We start from the raw sequence: 15,396 nt of genomic DNA, 5'->3' as shown, positions 1-15,396 counted from the left end.
AACCCAAATGGCATCTCTTCCAGGAAGCCTTGCCTGATCTTTCTGGATAGTATTGATCTTCCCTCTCATATACTTACCATATATAATAGGTGTATAGATGTGTTTTTACACCCCCCCCCCCAAGTTAGACTCCAAGTTCCAAGAGGGTAGGGAATGTGCTTATCTAAATTTAGTCTGTCACCCACACACACCAAACACAGTATGCTGCACCCAGTAGATGGTTGATGGTGTTTGCTAAATGATTTGAATAAATGATGACCAGAATGTAAACTGACTTCAGTCTTAAGCCTTTCAAAGATAGTATTCGTTTTGTACTGAAGAAATGCAGTTCTGGACAGAATTGTCTCCTTCAGCTTCGATTCATTTAACTTTTATTAAGTATTACTACAGCTCTTTCTGAAATCATCCTACTCATTATTTCTTTTAGCTCAATAGTATCACACACCACAATTTGTTCAGCCATTCCCCAATGGAGGGACATCCCTTTAGTTACCAATTCTTTGCCACCACAAAAAGAGCAGCTATAAATATTTTTATAGAAACAGGTCCTTTTCCATTAAAAAAAAATCTCTTTGGGATACAGACTTAGAAGTGATGTATTGGATCAAAGGGTATGCATTCTTTTGTAGCACTTTGAGCATGATTCCAAATTGCCTTCCAGAATGGTTGGATCAGTTCATAACTCCACCAGCAGTACATTAATGTCCCAATTTTGCCATATCCCTTCCAACATTTATCATTTTCCTTCACAGCCATATCTGATATTTGGCCAATCTGATAGGTGAGAGGTGCTATTTCAGAGTTGTTCTAATTTGCATTTCTCAAATCAAGAATGATTTATCAAAAAAGAATGATTGTGAATATTATTTCATATGATTGATAGCTTTAATTTCTTCATCTGAAAAATGCCTATTTATATCCTTTGACCGTTTATCCATTGGGGGATGACTTGAATTCTTATAAAGTGACTTAGTTCCTTATACAGTTGAGAAATGAGACCTTTATCAGACAAATTTGTTAGAAATTTTTTTCTCAGCTTGTTGCTTCCCTTCTAATCTTGGTTGCATTGGTTTTCTTTGTACAAAACCTTTTAAATTTAATATAATAAAAATTACTCATTTTTTATCTTGTAATATTTTCTGTCTCTTGTTTGCTAATAAATTCTTCCTTTCTCCATAGATCTGACAGGTAAACTATTCTATGTTCCCTTAATTTACTTATAATACCACTCTTTATGTTTAAATTATATACTCCTTTTGACTGTATCTTGGTATACGGTATGAAATATTGATATAAAGTTAATTTTTGCTTCTAATTTTCTCAGCAGTTTTTGTCAAAAAGTGAGTTCTTATCCCCAAAGCTGGGGTCTTTGGGCTTACTAAATACTAGATTGCTGAAGTCATTTAACTCTAGTCTATTCCATTGATCCACTCTTCTATTTCTTAGCCAGAACCAGAATATTTTGATGATTACTACTTTATAGTATAGTTTAAAAACTGGTACTGCTAGGCCACCTTTCCTCACTTTTTTATTAGTTCCTTTGATATTATTGACCTTTTGTTTTTCCAGATGATTTTTATTATTTTTTCTTGTTCTATAAAATAGTTTTTTGGTAGTTTGATAGGTATGACACTGAATAAGGAAATTAATTTAGGTTGGGTTGCTATTTTTATTATATTAGCTTGGCCTACCCATGAGCAATTATTGTTTTTCCAATTGTTTAGATCTAATTTTATTTGTGTGAAAAGTGTTTCATAATTCTATTTATATAATTCCTGTATTTGCCTTGGCAAATAGATTTCCAGGTATTTTATATTGTCTAGAGTGATTTTATATGGAGTTTCTCTTTCTCACTCATGTTTCTGAACTTTGTCAGAAATATAGAGAAATGGTGATGATTTATGTGGGTTTGTTTATTATCCTGCAATTTTGCTAAAGTTGTTAATCATTTCAACTAGTTTTTTAGTTGATTTTCTAGGATTCTCTAAGTATACCCTCATATCATCTTCAATCCTTATTCCCTACTTTAATTCCTTCAATTTGTTTTTCTTCTCCAGTTGTTAGCTAAATCTAGCATTTCTAGCACAATATTAAATAATGGGGGTTATGATGGACATCCTTGCTTCACTCTTGATCTTATTGAGAAGGCATCTAACTTATACCCAGTGCAGATGATACTTGCTATTGGTTTAAAATAAGTACTACTTATTATTTTAAGGAAAGGCCCTTTTATTTCTATGCTTTCTGGTGTTTTTTAATTCTGTTGAGATCTATTGAGATAATAATTTGATTTCTGTAAGTTTGACTACTGATATGGACTATTATACTGATAGTTTTCCTAATATAAAACCAGCCTTGTGTTCCTGGTACAAAACCCACCTGGTCATAATGAATAATCCTTGTGATATATTGGTGTAGTCTCTTTGCTAGCATTTTATTTAAGATTTTTGCATCAATGTTCATTAAGTAAATAGGTCTATACTTTTCTTTCTCTCTTTTTGGTCTTCCTGGTTTAGGTATCAGCACCATATTTTTGTCACAAAAAGAATTTAGTAGGATTCCTCATTTGCTTATTTTGCCAAATAGGTTTTATAGTTTTAGGGTTACTGGTTCTTTAAATGTTATATAAAATTCACTTGTGAATCCACCTGGCCCTGGGGATTTTTTCTTAGAGAGTTCATTGATGACTTATTCAATTTCTTTTTCTGAGATGAGATTATTTAAGTATTCTATTTCCTCTTTTGTAAATCTAGGCAATTTTTTTGGGTAAATATTCATCCACTTCACCTAGATTTATCAGATTTATATTATCAGATTTATTGTCACATAATTAGGCAAAATAGTTCCTAATGATTGCTTTAATTTTCTCTACATTGGAGATGAAATCAAGCTTTTCATTTTTGATACTGGTAATTTGATTCTCTTCTTTCCTTTTAAAAATCAAATCAACCAATACTATTTCTATTTTATTTGTCTTTCCCCCAATAGAACCAATTTCTAGTCTTATTTATTAGTTCAATAGTCCTTTGATTTCCAATTTTATCAATTTCTCCTTTGATTTTTAGACTTTCCAATTCAGTCTTTAATTGAGAATTTTTAATGAGTTATTTTTCTAATTTTTTAACCGTATGCCTAATTCATTGATCTGCCTTTTCTTTATTTCATTGTCATAAGCATTCAGGGATATAAATTTCCCCCTGAGCACTGTATTGGCTATATGCCACAAATTTTGCTATGCTATCTCCTCATTGTCATTCTCTTTGATGAAATAGGTTATTGTTTCTATGGTTATTCTTTGATCCATCCATTTTGAAGAATTAGATTGTTTAGTTCCAAATTATTTTTTAATTTGCCTTTCCAGGAACCCTCATTGATTATAATTTTAATTATATTATGATCTGAAACAAATTGTATTTATTACTTCTGCTTTTCTTTATTTGGCTGTGAAGTTTTTATGCCCTAGTACATGGTCAAATTTTGTGTATATACTATGTGCTGCTAAAAAGAAGGTCTATTCCTTTTTATTTCTATTCAATCAATATCTATTAAATTGAACTTTTCTAAAATTTCATTCACTTCCCCCCTTCCCCCCTCCCTTCCTCCCTCCTTCCCTCCTTTCTTTTTCTTCCTTCCTTCCTTCCTTCCTTCCTTCCTTCCTTCCTTCCTTCCTTCCTTCCTTCCTTCCTTCCTTCCTTCCTTCCTTCCTTCCTTCCTTCCTTTCTTCCTTCCTTCCTTCCTTCCTTCCTTCCTTCCTTCCTTCCTTCCTTTCTTTCTTTCTTTCTTTCTTTCTTTCTTTCTTTCTTTCTTTCTTTCTTTCTTTCTTTCTTTCTTTCTTTCTTTCTTTCTTTCTTTCTTTCTTTCTTTCTTTCTTTCTTTCTTTCTTTCTTTCTTTCTTTCTTCTAGATTTATCTAGTTCTGATAGGTGAAGGTTGACATCTCCACCATTAGAGTTTTATTGTCTATTTCCTCCTTAAACTCCTTTAGTTTCTCCTTTAAAAATCTGGAGGTTATACCATTTGGTGTATATATGTTAAGTACTGATAATACTTCATTGTTTATACTACCTTTTATGAATATGTAAACACTTTATTTATCACTTTTAATCAGATCTATCTTTTTTAAACCCTTACCTTCTGTCTTAGAGCCAATACTATGTATTGGTTCCAAGGCAGAAGAGTGGTAAGGGCTAGGCAATGGGGGTTAAGTGAGTGACTTGCCCAGGGTCACACAGCTGGGAAGTGTCTGAGGCCAGATTTGAACCTAGGGCCTCCCATCTCTAGGCCTGTCTCTCAATCCACTGAGCTACCCAGCTGCCCCCTAATCAGATCTATATTTTGCTTTAGCTTTGTCTGAGATGATGATTGCTATTCCTGCTTTTTAAAATCTCAGTTGAAGCCCAATTGATTTTGCTCCAGCCTCTTACCTTTACTCTGTATGTATCTATCTGGTTAAAATGTGTTTCTTGTAAACCACATATAGTTGAATTCTGTTTATTAATTCACTCTACTATCTTCTTCTATTTGATGGGTGAGTTCATCCCATTTACATTCACAGTTATGATTACCATCTGTATATTTCCCTCCATTTTGTTTTCCTCTTTTACTCCTGCCCTTTCTCCTTTCACTTTTTTCTCCACCCCAATCTTTTGCTTTTTATCACTCCCCACATTCCTCCTCTCCTTCCTACTATCACTCTTCTTAATCCTCTACTACTTCTCTATAGGTAAGATAAGATTTTATACCCCAATGAATCTGGCTGTTCTTGCCTCTCTGAGCCAATTCCAGAGGGAGTAAGGTTTAAGCATTACCCATCACCACCCTCATCCTTCTCTCCACTATAAAAGTTCCACTCCCCCACCTCTTTATGTGATATAATTGACCTCAATTTACTCATTTTCCCATTTCTTAGAACAATCTTCTTTTTCACCCCAGATTGGTTTTTGCATATCATCCTAAACAGCTTACTATCACATTCTCTCTCTGTGTCTGCTTATAATTACTATGATAATGATAATAATTTAAAAAATTTCTTTATTTTATTCCAAAATAAATTTACACATAAGTTTTCTAAGGTTACATGATTAATGTTGTCTCCCCTACCCCCTTTTCTCTCCCCACTCCCAGAGTTAACAAGCAATTCCTGTGGGTTATACATATATTAATGATAAAAAAATTTTTTAAGAGTTACAAATATCATCTTTCCATAGAGGAATATAAACAATTCAACCTTATTGAGGCCCTTAACTTTTCTTTCTTTCTTATTTACCTTTTTATACTTCTCTTGAATTTTGTATTTAAACATCAAATTTTCTGTTCAAGTCTGGACTTTTCTTTAGGAATGCTTGGAAATCTTTTATTTTACTAAATGACCACATTTTCCCCTGAAAGAATATAATCAGTTTTTGATGGATAGGTGATTCTTGGTTGTCAACACAGTTCCATGGCCTTCTGGAATATCATATTCTAAGTCTTCTGATCTTTCAATGTGGAAGCTGCCAAATCCTGTGTAATCTTGATTGGGGCTCCAAGATATTTCCAGTGGCTTGTAGTATTTTCTTCTTGGCCTAGAAGCTCTTGAATTTGGCTATAACATTCATGGGAATTATCATTTGGGGATTTATTGCAGGAGATGATCTGTGGATTCTCTTAATTTCTATTTTATTTTATTTCTTATTCAAGAATATCAGGATAATTTTCTTTGATAATTTCTTGTAATATGATGTCTAGGTTTTTTTTTTTATTATGACTTTTAGGTAGTCCAATAATTCTTAAATTGTCTCTCAATCTATTTTCCAGGTAAGTTGTTTTTTCAATGAGATATATCATATTTTCTTCAATTTTTTAATTCTTTTGATTTTGTTTTATTGTTTTTTGATGCCATTAACTTCTATTTGTCCAATTCCAATTTTTAAAGAATGAATTTCTTCCATGACCTTTTGATCCCCCTTTTCTATTTAGTACTTTCTTCTTTTTATGGAACTCTTTTCTTCATTGGGTTTTTGTGCCTTTCTTTTTCTCCAGATAACCAATTTAGTTTTTGAAGCTATTAATTTTTTTCCTTTACTTTCATTTTCCATTTTTTTACCCATCTGTCTTATTTGATTTTTTAATTCCTTTTGGAGTTCTTCCAGACCTTGAGACTGATTCCAATTTTTCTTTGAAATTTTGCATGTGGTTGCTTGCATCTCACTATCTCTTATTGACTCTGTGCCTTGCTCTTTGTTTTCATAGAAATTTTCTGTGGTTAGGTGTTTCTTTTGCTATTTGCTCATTTCCCTAGCCTTTTTTTTTTTGTGGATTGTGATTTCTGAAAGCTGATGATTCTTTCTCTTCTGCAGATAGCTTGCAGGACTCAGTACTCCTGATCTATTTTGCTCTGGGGTTAATGGCTTCACCACAGTGCAGGCTTGAAAGGGCCAAGCACTAAGGATTTCTGGGTATTACTGCATGCTGGTACCAGGGCATGGGACTTTAAGGGGAGTAGGTCTGGGGTATGGAGTGCTCTATTGTTGGTGTAAGTAGGGTCTATGCCCAGGCTTGGAACCTGGTACAGTAGGTGGGTGGGGTGGTTGGCCAGAATTCCTCTTTTGCTTTTGGTTCTCCCTTATTCTGTGAAAAATCAACTCTCTCTGCCTGCCTTTCAAATTTCATTCAGCAGGAGAATCCTCTCACTTGATCTTGCTGTTGGTTTTTGACTCCTGTCATTTTGAGGTGCTTTTTAAAGACTGGTTTCCAGGATTGTCAGAGTGGTTTCAGCTTTTCCTGCTACTAGCCGCCATCTTGGCTCTGCCCCACTGAAGGTATTTTTTAAACAGTAAATGTTTACTAGTTGTTTGTTTGAGGTATATAGCATGTATTTGTTTCCTACACTTAAAAAGAATGGCACAAGTATTTATTGGCAAAAAAAAAAGGATTGAGTAACTTGTACCTTAGCATTACTGTTAGCAGTTTGAGTCATAAACACCAGAACAGTTTGTGATATTGCTAAATAGGTATTTCACATTTCACCTCAGCTCTGCACTGTTCAAACTTCTGTTTTACACCTTCTACCTGAGGTTATTTTTTCCAAAAGAAATTCTCCTTGCCACTAGTAAGCTACACACAATGTACCCAGGACCTTTGGAACTTCCAAGGTCATATCCAAATTTGAATGTGTTCATCTCAACAATAATATTCGATGACCTACTCAGAAAAGGAACTATGAAATGGAAAAGTTCTTTAGGGTCTCAGGTGCAAACAAGGGCATCTTCATATATAAGTGTTGGGGGTGGGGGCAGGGCATACCACCCAGTTTCCTACCTTCTCGCAGTGAAAAAGTTACTTGCCACTTTGGAAAGTGAGAGGAAGATAGCAGTGTTATAAATCCAAACCAAAAGAAATATAGTCTCTACTCTCATGGATCTTAAATTCGAACAGGAGGAGACAACTCAGAAAAGGGAGTTGAAAATGGGAGGAAGGGGTAGAGTGGGTAGGACTTGGGTGAGGATATGGTGACAAAGGAAGTTTGGTAATTCTGGGCCCCTTCATGAAATGGAAGCCTTGGGAGGAACTCACAATGGGAGGAGGCCAGCATGGCATAGGGATTTTCCAGGATAAGGGATTACTTAGGGTTTCTATACTACTAATAATTATTATTTATCTAGGGCTTTAAAGATTTTAAAATGTCTAATATATATTCTCTTCCTGACTCTTTTTTGACTTTGTGAACTTCACCATTCTCAGTTGCCATCTCACCCTGAAACTGCCCTCAGTACTTGAGGTCTCCTCATTCCTATTTTATTTTAAGAACATAGATTAGATAGCAGGGACTAAATGAGGAGCTGTGCTCTTGGCATTTGATCAGTAATGAAAAAAATGAGGAAATTATTTTCTTTATAAACACAGGATCATTTTCTTCTTTATCCTTCCATTCATTTGATTTTCCAACAGAGGTAATAGGAGAAGAAGCTTAGATTATTGTTGCCTTGGTGGAATTTGTCATCCCTTACTAGAATTAGATTTCACAGAATCATCAAATGTTAGAGCTAGAAAGATATTATAAGATGTCTAACTCCATACTTCTCCTTAACAAATGCAGGATCCAAAGGAGGAAAGGGAGAGGACGTAAGAGATGATGTTGAGCTTTTTACTTTGCTGCCTGAAAGTCAGGGTACACATAGGAGAGATATTATGGTCATATAGGTAATATGGTAATATGAGAGATTTACAGTTACACTGCCATAGCCTTAAGCCTGTTGTCCTAGATGGTGCACTTATTCTCTGGACAGACTCTTCCATATAAATTACTGGAGCCCCATACTGGCAAGGAAGATGGTGGGAAGTATAGTTATTTGCTTTTCGAAGGAAGGACTAAAGAATCGTGGGAAATAGAAATCCTATGGAACAAGCCCAGAACTTTAGAGGCCCTGGGAAAGGAGATTTTGCTCTAGTGGAAGGAGAGGTCAGGATGACTATCACTTTACTAAAATATTCTTGAATACCTCCAAATTACAAATATGAGGGAATCATCTGGAAAGACCTATGCAAAGTGAAAAGAAAGAAATTAGAATAGCACTTATTTAGACTATGATTGTATAAACAACAAAATGATACATGAATATAGATGGGAAGGGATTAGAAAGACAACATGGTAAATAAATGGTCACTGCTACTGTTTCACTACATTTTCTGAGGGGTGGGGCAGGATCTGTAATTTCATTGACCTAAGGAGCTCTCAGTGAGGATGCTCCCTCTATCAAAGTAGATTATATGGTTTTGTTAATGCTTTCCCCTTATTTTGTTTATTTGTGTTTGTTGAGACTGCAATTCCAACTATGTCTTGGGTCATGGAGGTGACTCTGGGTTCTTGAAGGGTATGCCACTGAAGCATGAACAGGTTCTACTTCTATTGGAAAGATTTTGAGTGCAGAGACAGATTCTGGCTTCTAAGGATGTGGAGTGAGGTTTCTTACTAGGAGGCTAATCAGGTGATCAATTCTTTGGCTAAAAAATAGTTTATATTATATTATATAGAAAAAATTTTTTTTTAATTTTTAAAAATTCCACAATAATTTTCCTCTTGGCCTCCATGTTGCTACCTGGTTCTCCTAACTCCGGTCACTTTTTAATGTTTAATGCTTTCTTTCCTGCCTCCTTTTCTTTCCATCACTTTTTGTTTATTTACTCATTCTTCTAGCCTTAATTCCTGAATTGAGATTTTGTATGAGGGCCAGGCTTTGTACACTTTTGGATTTTTAGGTCCTATTTTATATTCTCTGGAGTCCCATTTCTGCTTTATCTAAGTGAATGCTGTATTCTTCAAGGATCTCAGGAAAACTAAGATTGAGGATCTTTAATGTGCTTCATTTCACAGATCTTTAGTGTTCTCTGAGGCCTCTGATCTAAGAAGTCTGGTGATCTGATCTGATCTAAGAACAATGTAATTTCTTGACACTAATTTGGGTTTGAGCACACACGGGTATGTTTGTTCCTACTTAGAATTCCAGTAGACTTCTGGCTTCATTTTACTCTATCCCCATTCTTTCTCCCTTCCCTCCATTCTAACACATACTTTCAATTGTCTGGAAAGCTACAGAACTGTTGTTTTTACTTTGGTCTGAGCACTCTGCCCCAGTTATGCATCTTTAGGCTTCACACTGTGTTGGGGTCTGAGTCTGTGACCTTACTTAGAATTCAGCTGCTACTCAGATCTGTTTTTGCCCCTTCCCCTGTACATAATCTCAAGCCAGGTCACCTCTGAGACTGTTAGAACCTAGTCTCATGTTGGTGAACTATGGAATATGTGCTCCCCTTCCCTTCTCTACCACACCAGAGGACATTTTTCATCTCACCCGCCCCTTTGCCTAACAGTCCAATGGGAGTGTTCCTTCCCTCCCCTGTCTGGGGGAAAGGAGTGGGACTCACATCCTGTGTGAGGGTTGCAATTTGGGTACTTGGTCTCTGAAAGGTTCGCCATCACTTATGGCGAACTCCTTTCCTTGCCCTGAAACACATATGCAGGTCTCCTCCTAAATCCAAGTAGGGTTAGCAACCCAGCTCTTAGATTAGGGTAATGGCCTTTTGAATTGAATCTTGTTCTAACTCCCATCATAGTTAGATCCTGCTCTCACCCCTTGATCTAGAACATAGCCATAAAAGCAGGGGTCCTCAAACTATGGCCCATGGGCCACATGCAGCTCCTTGAGGTCATGTATCCAGCCCCCACTGCACTTCCTGAAGGGGCACCTCTTTCACTGGTGGTCAGCGAGAGGAGCACTGTATGTGGCAGCATTGCAAAGCATGGCTTTGCTCACTTATAGTACTAATTTCGGTGACATAATCCTTTGCATGGCACCTTAGAATGAGGTGTCACCCAAAGGATTATGTGGCTGCACAATGGAAGACATTAGCATGGTGAGCAGCGATTTGGGGGAGGGAATTCCACATTGTGTATACTGCTGCCTGGTTAGGGTTAGGTTTTTACAGTCTGGTCCTCTAATGGTCTGAGGGACAGTGAACTGGCTCCATGTATAAAAAGTTTGGGGAGCCTTGCATAAAAGGCTGTATCTAGCTTCATGGTCCTCTCCTAAGTCCAAGTCCTGTTCCCACTTTCTGAACTGAAAATTGTATTTCTGTCCTTGAACCTCCTGGCCATTACTAAGTCTGGTGCTCTTCCTAAATCTTTGTTGGAATACTCATGTGAATTGGAGAGAACTAGGATGTACTGCTTTCTTTAGTCTCCTCTTTCTGTTACTCTCAAAATATTGACTCTCTTCAAGATTCTAGCCTTGATTCTCTTCTTTTCCCTTTATCTTGCTTCCCTTTTTCTATTTTGTTTTTCCTCTTCTTCCCTTTTCTCTCCCTCTCCTTCTCTTTTCCTTGTCATTCAAAGGTCTTCCCAATCCAGTCCCCTCTATTTGTGTTTTCAGTCTTCTTATATATTACTCCCCTTGATGTACTTTAAAGTCCAGCTATATTGACCCACTTTCTGTTCCTTATGCAGGATGCTTCTCTCTCCCCCACTTTCTTCATGTTTTTGTATTGCCTATACCACATGCCTGAAATGTACTTCCACATCTCATAATCCCTGAATTCCTTTGCGGCTCAGCACTTCTGCCACTTTTTGTAGGAGACCTTTCCTGGTGCTCCCAATCCCTAATGCCCTCCTTTCTAAGGTTACTTTCTTTCATTCTATGCATTTTATACATTCATATTTCTATGTCTATGTCTATTATTATGTCTATATCTATATGTTGTCTCCTTTGTTAAAATGTAAGTTCCTTAAAGGGAGGAACTATTATTGCCTTTTTTTTTTTGCATTCCCAAAATTTACCACAGTGCCTGACATAGAGTAAGCACACAATAAATATTAATTCATTGATCTTCTTTCTATATACTGTATTCCTATAGTATATATTCTATATGCTAGATAGATACCATAGCTTCCATAGCCACAACTATCAATTCTATGTGATGATTTCCATATCTATATATCTAGTCCTCAGCTCTCTCCAGAACTTGTCTTTCCTCCTGACACCTCTACCTAGATATGCTATAGACATTTTAAATTCAAGATGTCCAAAACAGAACTTATTATATTCCTGATCAAACCCTTCCCTCCTCCAACCATCTTCATGTCTGCTGAGGGTACCACCATTCTTCTAGTCACTAAGGCTCACAACTTTGGAGTCATACTGGATGCTTCCCTCTATCTCAGCTCCCACATCAAACAGGTTGCCAAGTTCTGTCCTTCCTACATCAACATCTCTTCTCTCTGTCTCCTCTTCAGTTCAGGCCTAATCCAGCCCCTCTTGCTTGGACTGATGCAATAGTCTAATTGGTCACCTAATCTTAAATCTCTCTGCTTTCCACATAGCTGTCAAACTAGACACTCTTAAAGTAAAATTTCCATCATGCCACATGCTACCCCCTTCAAAAAATTTCTATGGCTCCCAATTGCTTCTTGGAGAAAATAGAAAATCATCAACTTGGCATTGAGCACTCTTAGTAACCTGACTCCAATCTACCTTCCAGGCTTCTAGTATATTACTCTTTCACGTGTCCTACATTCCTGTCAAATTGACCTACTTACATATGACATTCCATTACATGTCGTGGTGTCATGTTGTGATGAATGGTCCCCAGTATCTAGAATGTGTCTCCACACCTCAATCTCACCAAATTCATATTTTCCTTCAAAGCACAGCTTTATTACCTCCTACATGAGGCCTTTCCTTATCTTCCTGCTATTATTAATACTTTTTTTTTGGAAGTTGCTTTGTATTATTTTTGTGTATTTTATATATTGTTGCTCAGTCATTTTTCAGTTGTGCAGACTCTCTGTGACCCATTTGGGACTTTCCTGGTAAAGATGCTGGAGTAGTTTGTCATTTCCTTCAACTCATTTTACAGATGAGGAACTGAGGCAAACAGGGTTAAGTGACTTGCTCCAGGTCGCACAGGTAGAAAGTGTTGAGGCCTGATTTGAACTCATGAAGGTCAGTCTTTCTTATTCCAAGCCTAGTGCTCTATCCACTGCACTACCAGCCACCTGGATTTTGCACATACAAAGTCGTATATGTATTGTAGGTCCCCAGGAGAATTTAGGTAGCTTGAAGGTAGTAATGATTGCTTTTTATCAATATCCCTTTCACAAAAAAAGTCACTCTGTAAATGTTTGTTCATTTGAGTTCTAGCCAAAAATCTCTAGCCCTGACTGACCAAACTTCCATATTTTCAACTAACTGCTGGACATTTCCCTCTGGCCATTCTACTGGCACCTTGGAGTTGATATAACTAAAACCCAACTAATCATCTGTTCACCCTAAACTTCCTTTTCCTTTTGACTTTCCTTTTCCTGGTTCCCTTCAATGTTATCCTATTCATTCTAAGATGGCCTATAACTTACATAGTTTATATCGTCTATGTACGTAACTGTCTATATGGTGGTTTCTCCATTAGAATGTGAACTTCTTGAGGACAGGGAGAGTTTTATCTTTGTTTGTATCCTCATAACAGCACAGTTCTTGGCATATTATAGGCACTTAATAAATGCTTCTTATAATAATAAAGGCTAGAATTTATTTAATGCCTACCATGTGATAGGCACTGTGCTAAGTGCTTTATAAATATTATCTCATTTGATCGTTACAACTCTTTGAGGTAGGAGATAGAATTATCTACATTTTATAGATCAGAAAATGGAGGCAAACAGAACTTAAATGACTTGCCCAAGGTCACAGCTAATAAGAGTCTGAGGTCAGGTTTTAACTTCTGATTCTTTCTGACCTTTCTCATATTTGGTTCTGTGCATTAAAATTTTTTCCTCTTTCTTTCTTTTTAATCTATATTATCACTAGTTCCTCTCTTCCTTCCACTCTCTGAAACCCACTTTTATTCTTTATTTCAATTTCATTCAGTTGTAATGGTTTATTATTCCTTGAACATTGCTTAGACTTTCTTGTCTCAAGGTACCTTTGCCCATACTATTCTCTTAGCATAAAATGCTTCTCCTCCAAGCTATGCCTATTAAAATCCTATGCATTTTTTGAGGCTCCTTAAAAATACCACCTCTTCTTTAAAGCCATCATGGATACCCTAGGCCAGTGATGGCAAGCTTTTTAGAGACTGAGTGCCCAATCTGCAATCTTCATGCAGCATATGAGCACCCCACCTCTTACCCCAGACAGGGGAGGGAGGAAGCATTCCAATTGGGCTGCTGGGCAGAGGAGTGGGTCCTCAGGCATGTGTGGAGAGGGGGAGGGGAGCAGCGGCCTCCAGCTCAAGTGCAATAGGTTTGCCAACACAGCCCTAGGCATAAACAATCTTTTCTTCTCAATCACCATATCTTACTTACATAGAAAAGGATTTTAGAGGTTATTTAGTGCTCCTTATAGCCTAGTAGAGATCTTCTCTATAATATCCCAATGCATGATCATTCAACTATTGCTTGATGGTATCCCATGATATGGAACTCATTACCTTATAAAGCATTTCATTCTACTTTTTTTTTAAACCCTTACCTTCCATCTTGAAGTCAACACTGTGTATTGGCTCCAAGGCAGAACTGTGGCAAGGGCTAGGCAATGGGAGCCAACTGACTTGCCCAGGGTCACACAGCTGGGAAATGTCTGAGGTCAAATCTGAACCCAGGACCTCCTGTCTCTAGGCCTGGCTCTCAATCCACTGAGCCACCCAGCTGCCCCCCTCATTCTACTTTTGAATATCTTTAATCACAATAATTAGCCAAAATCTCAATCTCTACATCTTCCACTTAAGCAGGGATATGCTGGTAAATGTTTAACAGCTGGCTCTCTGGAAAGAAAAAAAATCATTGTATCCAAGACACAATTTTAAGTTTAATCTTCACAACTCACATTTTCTCAAACACTTTTTAAAGTAAGTTAGGCAGTAGACAAAACAATAAATCAAGCCCTGACTTATAGCTTGCTGATTTCTGGAGTGTAAATAAATGCTCAAACTGAAAATTTAACAATTGGAATCTAGGTATCACAGTGAATAGAGCACCAGGAGTGGAGTCAGGAGGCCCTTGGTTAAAATTTGGCTTCAGACACTTCCTAGCTATGTGACCCTGAGCAGGTCACTTAACCCCAATTGCCCAGCACTTGCTGCTCTTGTCTTAGAATTGACATTAAGACAGAAGGTAAGGGTTTTTAAAAAGGAGAAAGGAAGGAAAGAAGGAAGGAAGGAAGAAAAGAAGGAAGAAAAATGAGTAATTGTCAGTTGGAGTTGGCTCCAACAAACCCTTGAATACTTCTATTTCTGCCCTATGGGGCTAACAGGAACAGATTATCCCTCTTCTATATTACTGCCCTTTGAATACTTAAGGTTAGTGAGCATATCTTCCTTTAATCTTTACTTCTTTAAGTTTCCCTAGCTCAGTGATGGTGAACCTATAGCATGGGTGCCAAAGATGGCACTCAGAGCACTCTCTGTGGGTACAAGGCCACCCCCCAAGTTTGTTACTAGAAAGGCAGAGGGACCCTGACAGAGCTGCTCTCCTCTTCTCTCCACCACACCTGATGACATTTGTTTTACATGATCTGCCCCTCTGCCCAGCAGCCCAATGAGAATGCCTTCTTCCTTCTCTATGTGGGGTAAGGGGGAAGCAGGGTGTACCCAGCACGTGGCGGCAGAGGGGCAGGGCACTTGGTCTCTAAAAGGTTCACCATCACTGCCCTAGATCCTTCCCAGTGATCCTTATATAATGTTTTATATCTCTCTTATGGCATTCATGTCCTTGTCCTGCCATTTCTATAAACCTAGAAGCTTCCCAAGGGTAGAAACTGTATCTTAATCATCTCAGCTAGAGGCAATCAAGTGGCTCCATGGATAGAGCAATGGCCTAGAGTCAGGAAGACCTGAACTTGGTAACTATATGTCTCTGTGCAAGTCCCTT

Source organism: Monodelphis domestica, chromosome 1 (assembly GCF_027887165.1).
Source record: "Monodelphis domestica isolate mMonDom1 chromosome 1, mMonDom1.pri, whole genome shotgun sequence".
NCBI classification, from domain to species: Eukaryota; Metazoa; Chordata; class Mammalia; order Didelphimorphia; family Didelphidae; genus Monodelphis; species Monodelphis domestica.
The sequence above is the reverse complement of the archived record's forward strand: the minus strand, read 5'-3'. Positions refer to the sequence as shown.